General features: G+C 43.1%; 1 long non-coding RNA gene across 1 annotated transcript; it reads right to left on the bottom strand.

Annotated features, from left to right (window-relative positions):
* Nucleotides 1–1638: 1638 nt before the first annotated feature.
* LOC125759185 (uncharacterized) lies at nucleotides 1639–6012 on the bottom strand. Its single transcript, XR_007416711.1, has 3 exons — nucleotides 5765–6012; nucleotides 3499–3596; nucleotides 1639–2064 (listed from the first exon to the last, which is right to left on the bottom strand). It is a non-coding gene; the product is annotated as an uncharacterized LOC125759185 (long non-coding RNA).
* Nucleotides 6013–10705: the final 4693 nt, after the last annotated feature.

Below are 10705 nucleotides of genomic sequence, written 5' to 3'. Positions count from 1 at the left end.
AACCCATCTATGTTCGATCAAAGTTGATCTGTTTCCGTTTACTGCCTGTCGCTTATTTGCACGATGTTTTGCAAGAATCATCGGTTCAACCCATCTGGTAGAACGCAAGCATTATCTGTAGCATACAATGGTTCTCAGGGGGGGGGGGGGGTGTCAGGGAAGCTATTTCTGGGGGTCTGCGAAACGTATCTTCGAAAAACAAAATACGCCTTTTTTGAAGAAACAATATGTCCAATAACAGCGGCCCCCTCCGTTTTTTTTTTGTTTCACCGCATAACGGTTATGCATTGCGGCGGAGCTGACTTGTACCTTCCATGAGATGGCTGTAAAGTTTTTACTGCAATTTTCTACCACCTGTGATTTTCCAGGCTTGCAATTTGAAGAGAAAGCGCAGCGAGAAACAGCTGAAATGTGGCGGCAGATCGCACAACTTAGTGACAAGCTGTCGAGATTGAATTGGCGTGGCACTTTAGTTTGACCATTCTTTGCCACGGAGAAACGCAAGGCACCTATTTCACGCTGCATGTCGTGCTAATTTATAAGCCCCCCCCCCCCCTTACCTCTCACTGCAAGGGGTCCCTCATCACTTCCACCAGTCCACAAGGGGTCTCCAAAACATCCATGGCTGAGAACCACGACCTATATGTCAAAGCCTGAACAATTTCTTTTACATGTACAAGGACTTTTTTGTTTGAATGCATTACAAATTCTTAAAACTTCAAATGATACAACAAATGCTGGTTGTAGTACTTTATTGGAATCAAAACAATAAGATCCACAATGTCAATGTAAATTATACATTTTCATCTACCACAGAACCTATGCTCATTATTGAACAGATGAAACAACATACACAATGCAACTTGAGCACTAAGTCACAGCAGTAAAATATTATGAAAGTATAGTTCAAAAATTCATCACAAAGCACGACATATACACTTCGCAATGCCAGTATGCAAGTACAATCCAAAGAGATGGCATGCACAGCAGTGGCGTAGCCAGGGGTGCACAGCGGGCCTACCCCCCCCCCCCCCTCGAAAATTTTTTTTGCTATGGCATACAGAGCCCAAAATGACAGTTGACCACATCTGCCTGCCCGGCTCCCACTTCAAATCAAGGAGTCGCCCCCCCCCCCCCTCCCGAAAAAAATTTCTGCCTATGCCCCTGATGCACAGAGAACTTGGTGTCTGCTTACACATGAAGGCAACTCGATAAGTAATAAAGGCTTGCAACACTTAGGCATGTTGGTGTACCATTTTTCTGATATACTGCATTAGTTTGCCCTCAGGCATGAAAACATGTTACACATGATTGTGCAGTTCAATTTTTCGTATAAAGACCTGTGGTGTCGACCATAGATCCATTTGCCAAGGTTTGTAAACACAGTCGCCTTTATTCACATATTTTTAAGAAATAATGTAAATTTATAAAGTTAAGCTTGGGAACATGGCATTATTTCGCAACCCTATTCACCGTATTATTATGCATAGGTAGTAGACCAATGGTTACAATATTTAAATGCCAGCTAGTGCCATCCAATTCGACTGGAAAATTGGTTCTTCGTCACCTTCAACAGCTCAACTTATGGCTCGTGCAGAAGTACCACATTGAAAATGAATCCGAATATCATGACAGGAAAGTTACCTCGGAGTTAGGCAATAACATGCTTTGAATTAAAAATTGCCCATCAATACTGGTGGTGGCTTGGCACATTAGAACCAAGGACTGGACATGCCATGAGGTTGAATAAAAATTGAACAGGGAATAAATAATGGCTGTAAAACAGTCAAGAACCATGCTTAGTAAATTAAATGAGTTAACATTCAGCATCTTTTCAAGCCATGTAAAATTTTCAAATGCACACTGTTATTGGAAAGTTTGGACTCAGCACCGTGCATAACACAGTGCAGCAGTCCAAGTGGTGACAATCCTAAATACTGAGAGATGTACAAGATCATCAGTATAGTATACTGTAAGGCACAGGAGTGTTCACGGAAGAGACCGTCTTGTAGACAAACAGGTAGGCCAGAACTGTTGCTGCTTTGCCAAAAGTGTTCAGTCTTCCTGAAAAAGATATCAAGCAAAGAAGTCCATTAAGCTTTCTGCATCCATACAAAATACCCACTTGACTTCTCTTACTGCAGACTTTTCCGAAACAAACACAAAAATACAAAATTAAGAAGCTGCCTAGTATTTTCTTGCGAGATATTCAATGAGTGTGCAGCACACTTTCATTCTTGTAATATCTAGAAAGGCGCAGCATTATAATAAAGAAAGACGAGGCTCATAATTGCTTGTCCATGTTTTGCTGCCATGTTTTTATACACATAGCAAAAGAACAAGGTACAATAGCCAGTGTGCAGTGTTGCTTGTTGTTTTGTGTAAGCAACTCCTATTACAAAAATAATTCATTTATCCTCAAAACTTAGTGCATGTCCTCCCAATTAAATTATTTAAAATCCTAGGCTAGACAGGACAAAATATAGATATATAGTACTTATGAGGCATGCCACAGTGGACAGCCTCGATTTTTCAATTTACATTTAAATATCAAACTCTGTTTATGCCAAAGCAGCATCTAGATGTCTTTCTTACAGCACTTCGGACTAAACCAGCGGTGCACATAGCACCTGCCTGTAAGCACTGCACCATCCTGCTTCTGCCAACTATGAAATGCGTGCACACTGAAAATTTTCTATGCTGCTTACTGCTTGCTATTACTTTAAATCTCCCCTAGCCAACACAAACTAGACAACCAATTAATATAACTATCAAGTGGAAATGAATGTAAAAATTTTCCTAACAGTGATAACTTAAATCACAAGGCGCATGCAGCCCATCCTATGTTAGTCCTGTTGTGACTCACAACAGGACTAACATTTGTGTCGCAAATTGTGAACGGTTTTGAAACTACCAAACACAAAAATAAAGTTAAACACCATAATAACAATGCGCTGGTGAGCTTCAATGTATATCGATGTACATGCCACTTCATTGTTAAGGTAACGCATCACAATACTGACCGTTTGAAGCAAAACGGGAATGCGAGCTAGTTGGCGGGTAATAGGAGAGGTTCAAGTTTAGGTATATATTTTCTGCTGAAGCAATAAAGGTTTCAGTTGTGAGTAAGCGCTCGTGCTGTGCACTTTCTTGTCCTTGTCTTCTTAGCACTGCCGTTATATAAGTACTGACCATTACACCAGGAACACTATGAATCCCTCACAATACAGTCAATATCATGCTACAGGTGTCTATTATCGAGGCACTCCACTGTAAATTCAATATAGTGTTATGGCGTGACAGAGTGCAGGTGCAGATTCTGTACACTGTATCGGATGACTGAGATAAGAGCTACCATGAAATTGGACTCAAAATAGTGATACTCTCAATGTTTCTAATGTATCAATGACTTGCTTCATTAAACACAGGTATGCATTGCACAATTCAGAAATGGATTCTATTTGATCACTCTCTCCTAACGAGATTGCTGCTACCAACCCAGGTTCTGTGAAGCATCCAGATGAGCTTCGAGAGTTCTTATCAAGCTGCTGGTGTCCACAGCTGCATAGCGTTGCATGTGCCATCTTGAGCACCATCTGCAAAGAAAAAAAGAAATGTACAGGTTTTTTGCAGTGACTCACTATTTCATGCTGCACTAAACAGCTGTAAAGCACACCAATACCCAATTCAGATAACCGGCATAAATTCAGTTAGACGTCCATGCATGAAACAATCTTTTAACTCTAAATTTATTATCCTAATGCACTCGAACACCAAGAACTAATTCAGTACATAATACAAAACTGGCAGTGTAGATAAAGCGTTTTTTTTTATCTCAGGGAAAACAGATTCCAGAGCTGTTTCATTGCTGCTCCCGTTTGATGTTAGCATTGAAAGTGCTGCTGTGCTTCTTATGCAAAAGTGAGCTTAGAGACAGACTTTACGAGGCATCATACTCTTCTTTCCTGTTTTGTTCTTTTTCTGTAAAGTTTCTTTTGTATTATCCTTTATTCCTCGTACCCTCTTCCTTTGCACAGCATGGCCAGCCAGTTTAAGAACTGGCTAACGTGCCTGTCTTCCCATCCATTTCTTTCTTTCCTTCCTTCATTTTAAGTCTTGCAGCATTTACATATATACACATCAACTTCAGTAGTGTAGTGTTGCCAACTGCACAAACATTCATAACCTACAGCCAACCTACAGCCAGCATAACCTACAACTATAGCCAACCACAAATTTCACTGCCTGTGCGAGACTAGAAAGAAAATACTTGCAGTTTCAAGTTCACTCCACACCTACCATTTCGTCAAAAACACAGCATTTGAGTTTCTGATAAATTAAGTTGTTTGCCGTGTATCATTCTAATGAAAGAGCTCCAAGCAAAGCAGGATAAAGCACGGAGAAGGTGCACAACAGCACATCCTTTGAGAATTTGTGATAGAATCATCTGGTGATCTGCGTGCCATTGTCTACTGCTTCTGGTGCTGCACTAAACACAATATTTACATTCATCAAGAAGTATGAAGGTAGGAAGCTTACATATGACTTACAGAAGTAAACCATAAGAAATGACGAAAGGTGTTCTGTTCTTGCTGAACATAGCTTTTTTTTTTAACTGTGATAATGTTTAATGGCTGCTTAGCCTTGCTTCAAAGCTTCATAATAGTCTTATGAGAGTCACATTTTTTAAATGATTGTCCCTCTGCCATCAGTATTGCATTGAGCTGACTTGCACTGATGTGACTGAATAAGCCTGGCACACCTCACACATCTTCAACTCGATGAGAATATTCACATGGAATCCAGGAGAGTTCAAGATGTCACTAATTATGTCACAAAATTGTCACTAATTAAGTGACAATATTGTAAAATGCACGTGCTTCACCATAAACGCTGTCACTTAGCAGACAACTTTCACATAATATGGCCATAATCATATCTCTGCAGCATAATTTATTCGCTCCAGTCCAACCTAATGACGTAATTACCCTATGGTATGCTGTTTTTTTTTTTTGTTTAGAGACGAACAAAGTGCGCAATGCAAAATTGTTATCGAAAAGTATTCCCACTTACTAATATTAGGGAGTTTTGGAATAGCGTACGCCAAGCCCGTAGCCACAGGGGAAGGGGGGGGGGAGGGAAATTCTGATGGAGGGGGGTGTTTTACCGAAAATGAATTATGAAAATAGGCGTTTTTCTAAAAAAGTGAAGGGCGCAACGAAGGGCCCCGGAAGTTTCGCCCATCTGTTTTTCTTTAACGTGCACTGACATCGCAGAGTACACAGGCGTTTAGCGTTTCGCCTCCACCGAAATGCTACCGCCGCGGCCGAGATCGAATTTCGGGTCGGCGGCCGAGCACCGCAACCATCGTACAACCGAGGCTGACAACTACAGCTGATTCAAATGAAAACAAAAGTTGCCCTTAATGCACACATGACGGAATGATAACCGCGGCCTCTCGCTTGTTTATATTTTCTGAAAGCACGCTGCCGCTGCCACATTCACGCTGCCGCATTCACGCTTTATGGCAAGCAAAGAAATTGTATAGCACAAATTGTCTTCATTGAGGCGTACCCGCTCTTCGATAGAGTGGCCGTGCAAAGCGTGTGCCTTCACAAAAGCTTTTTAAACGCGCATCAGGCATCACACGTATGCGCGTGTAATGCTTTTACATTCTGCTTTTTATTGTACTTTCCACGCGACACACTGTGCAGCACTACACACGTGAGCGCCGCGAAACTGAGAACACAGAAGCACCACTTACCGTTCGCATTTCCGACTGTGCCTAACCAGGTGCTGGCCGAACACGCATACACGGAGGTGCAAGCACGCTTGAGTCTCCAGACCATCATGAAACCAACACGAACATGCTCACAGTACGGGATGTTGCACTGCCGTCGCTAAATGCCGTTCACGTCCAGCGTTGAGATCACAGTCGCGCACACACAAGACACTGGCACGCACAGCCGACACAGCTGAGCAATTCGGAAACTTCGATGACCGGGCAACGGGAGAAAATGGCGAAGGCAGCGACGGGCGACGGCGAGACTTCGACTTTAGCACGCACGCTTCTCCTCTCCTGGTGTGCGTGTGTCTGTTTTGTTTTTATTTTGTCTTTCCTCGCTCGCGCATGCGTCGGAAGGTTGCGTTATCGTGTTTCTCGACGGCTCATGTAACAGCCCTCCCGTTTAGCGGCCGCTTGAAGGAAGTCGCGTTTATATATATCTGTTATTTTGACGCGATAGCGTCAAAGAGCTCGTCTCGCAGGAATTCCGGTGTCGGCGGCGTCGGCGTCATTGGTTCTGAGCGAAAGAGCAGCGTTGGTTGGTCGTGAGCGAAAATTCGAGGTAGATGCAAAGAGAGAGAGGGCGTTTGCACTTTGGCTTTCCTTGCGGCACTGTGTATATGTCTCCATCGAGAAGCGAAGGCAAGCTATAGCGATTGAGAAGGCGATAGTGTGTGTGTGCGTGTGTGGGTACATGCGTGTGTACGAATATCGCTCTCGCGTTTTAAAGGCGAAACGTAAGAGTCCCCCCCCCCTTTTTTTTCTTTTTTTTTCTCATGCTCTCTGTCCACAGCATTTTATTGCGTACGCTGCGGCGTGCCGCCTCTAGTCAGTTTATAACTAGGACCTGACTCAGAGTGTGCGTACGTGTGAGTATAATCGCGTACATTTATGATCGCAGATTCTTTGTGCTTGTCAGCGGTTTTCGTCGCGATAAGTTGACGAGGAATGTATCGCCGTCACTTCATCGATTGAGCTACTGCCAAAGATATTAGACTGCACGAACTTTTCTTTACAGCTCCTTATATTTGGAGAGTTGCAAGACTAAAACAAGCTCTGAAACAAGCTCTTATATGGCAAGAGAGTAAAACAACCTTTTACTCTCTCGTGGGATGCGGGAGTGAGACAGGCACTTTACTCTCTTTTGCCAGGAGGAGTGAAAGGCCTTTTCACTCCTCCTGGCCGAACGAGAGTAAAGCGCCTCCCTGAGAGAGAGTATAATGAGATCTGTGGGAGTAACACAGCTCTATAACTCTCACTGCAGGAGTTTCAGTTTTTAGAGTGATGTCATGTATAACATGACTTACATGCCACGCTCATGGTGCACTGACAGACGTTTCCCAAGCTTGATATACACCAAAATTGGCATTGTGCGACCTCACTGTGTGACGAACATAAATAGCAGGAGTTAATATGAAAATCATGAAACGCATGTCGGGTGTAACATGACTTACGTGCCACACTCATGGTGCACTGGCAGACGTTTCCCAAGTTTGATATACACCAAAATTGGCATTGTGCGACCTCACTGTGTGACGAACATAAATTGCAGGAGTTAATATGAAAATCATGAAACGCATGCCATGTATAACATGACTTACATGCCACGCTCATGGTGCACTGGCAGACGTTTCCCAAGCTTTATATACACCAAAAATGGTATTGCGTGACCTCACTGTGTGACGAACATAAATAGCAGGAGTTAATATGAAAATCATGAAACGCATGTCATGTATAACATGACTTACGTGCCACACTCATGGTACACTGGCAGACGTTTCCCAAGCTTGATATACACCAAAATTGGTATTGCGTGACCTCACTGTGTGACGAACATAAATAGCAGGAGTTAATATGAAAATCATGAAACGCATGTCATGTATAACATGACATACGTGCCACACTCATGGTACACTGGCAGACTTTTCCCAAGCTTTATATACACCAAAACTGGTATTGCGTGACCTCACTGTGTGACGAACATAAATAGCAGGAGTTAATGTGAAAATCATGAAACGCATGTCGGGCATAACATGACTTACGTGCCACACTCATGGTACACTGGCAGACGTTTCCCAAGCTTGATATACACCAAAATTGGTATTGCGTGACCTCACTGTGTGACGAACATAAATAGCAGGAGTTGATATGAAAATCATGAAACGCATGCCATGTATAACATGACTTACATGCCACGCTCATGGTGCACTGGCAGACGTTTCCCTAGCTTGATATACACCAAAATTGGTATTGCGCGACCTCACTGTGTGACGAACATAGATAGCAGGAGTTAATATGAAAATCATGAAACGCATGCCATGTATAACATGACTTACGTGCCACGCTCATGGTGCACTGGCAGACGTTTCCCTAGTTTGATATACACCAAAATTGTTATTGTGCGACCTCACTGTGGGACGAACATAAATAGCAAGAGTTAATGTGAAAATCATGAAACGCATGTCGGGTATAACATGACTTACGTGCCACACTCATGGTGCACTGGCAGACGTTTCCCAAGCTTGATATACACCAAAATTGGTATTGCGCGACCTCACTGTGTGACGAACATAAATAGCAGGAGTTAATATGAAAATCATGAAACGCATGCCATGTATAACATGACTTACATGCCACGCTCATGGTGCACTGGCAGACGTTTCCCTAGCTTGATATACACCAAAATTGGTATTGCGCGACCTCGCTGTGTGACGAACATAAATACCGGGAGTTAATATGAAAATCATGAAACGCATGCCATGTATAAGATGACTTACATGCCACGCTCATGGTGCACTGGCAGACGTTTCCTAAGCTTGATATACACCAAAATCGGTATTGTGCGACCTCACTGTGTGACGAACATAAATAGCAGGAGTTAATATGAAAATCATGAAACGCATGTCGGGTGTAACATGACTTACGTGCCACACTCATGGTGCACTGGCAGACGTTTCCCAAGCTTGATATACACCAAAATTGGTATTGTGCGACCTCACTGTGTGACGAACATAAATAGCAGGAGTTAATATGAAAATCATGAAACGCATGTCGGGTGTAACATGACTTACGTGCCACACTCATGGTGCACTGGCAGACGTTTCCCAAGCTTGATATACACCAAAATTGGTATTGTGCGACCTCACTGTGTGACGAACATAAATTGCAGGAGTTAATATGAAAATCATGAAACGCATGTCGGGTATAACATGACTTACGTGCCACACTCATGGTGCACTGGCAGACGTTTCCCAAGCTTGATATACACCAAAATTGGTATTGTGCGACCTCACTGTGTGACGAACATAAATAGCAGGAGTTAATATGAAAATCATGAAACGCATGTCGGGTGTAACATGACTTACGTGCCACACTCATGGTGCACTGGCAGACGTTTCCCAAGCTTGATATACACCAAAATTGGTATTGTGCGACCTCACTGTGTGACGAACATAAATTGCAGGAGTTAATATGAAAATCATGAAACGCATGTCGGGTATAACATGACTTACGTGCCACACTCATGGTGCACTGGCAGACGTTTCCCAAGCTGATATACACCAAAATTGGTATTGTGCGACCTCACTGTGTGACGAACATAAATAGCAGGAGTTAATATGAAAATCATGAAACGCATGTCGGGTGTAACATGACTTACGTGCCACACTCATGGTGCACTGGCAGACGTTTCCCAAGCTTGATATACACCAAAATTGGTATTGTGCGACCTCACTGTGTGACGAACATAAATTGCAGGAGTTAATATGAAAATCATGAAACGCATGTCGGGTATAACATGACTTACGTGCCACACTCATGGTGCACTGGCAGACGTTTCCCAACCTTGATATACACCAAACTTGGTATTGTGCGACCTCACTGTGTGACGAACATAAATAGCAGGAGTTAATATGAAAATCATGAAACGCATGTCGGGTATAACATGACTTACGTGCCACACTCATGGTGCACTGGCAGACGTTTCCCAAGCTTGATATACACCAAAATTGGTATTGTGCGACCTCACTGTGTGACGAACATAAATAGCAGGAGTTAACATGAAAATCATGAAACGCATGTCGGGTGTAACATGACTTACGTGCCACACTCATGGTGCACTGGCAGACGTTTCCCAAGCTTGATATACACCAAAATTGGTATTGTGCGACCTCACTGTGTGACGAACATAAATTGCAGGAGTTAATATGAAAATCATGAAACGCATGTCGGGTATAACATGACTTACGTGCCACACTCATGGTGCACTGGCAGACGTTTCGCTAGCTTGATATACACCAAAATTGGTATTGTGTGACCTCGCTGTGTGACGAACACAAATAGCAGGAGTTAACATGAAAATCATGAAACGCAAGTAATGTATACCATGACTTACGTGCCACGCTCATGGTGCGCTGGCAGACGTTTCCCTAGCTTGACACAGTAAAACCTCGGTGATACGAATCATGAGGGATTACCAAAAATATTCGTATCATCCGAAATTCGTATCACCAGAAAGTATCAAAAATTAGCATACGACAAAAGAAAGTTGGCGTACATTTTCATTTATTCATTTTGAGGGCCGCAGCAAAGTCACGAACAGCTCCGCACGATTGCCAGTGAAGTTTCTAGACGTCAGCAATCATACCTGCACTCGTATATATACGACCTGTGCACGCGTGTGTAATTATTGAACCAAATGTGTTGAGACCCGTGACAGCTGGAGTACTGCGGCAAAAGTGACATAAGGAGCGCTTTGACGCGATAGATGAAGGCCAGAAATTTTCGCAACCGCGGCCCTACGTTATCATTTACATATCGCGGTGGTGTTGGGGATGTTTTTCGAGAGATCTACGGCCGTGCCCGCACAAGTGCGCCCCCAACAGTCGTGCATGTTGACGTTGTGACACCTAGCTCCTTCGC

This window comes from Rhipicephalus sanguineus, chromosome 7 (assembly GCF_013339695.2).
Source record: "Rhipicephalus sanguineus isolate Rsan-2018 chromosome 7, BIME_Rsan_1.4, whole genome shotgun sequence".
NCBI classification, from domain to species: Eukaryota; Metazoa; Arthropoda; class Arachnida; order Ixodida; family Ixodidae; genus Rhipicephalus; species Rhipicephalus sanguineus.
Note: the sequence above shows the minus strand (reverse complement) of the source record. Positions and strands in the feature narration are given on the sequence as shown.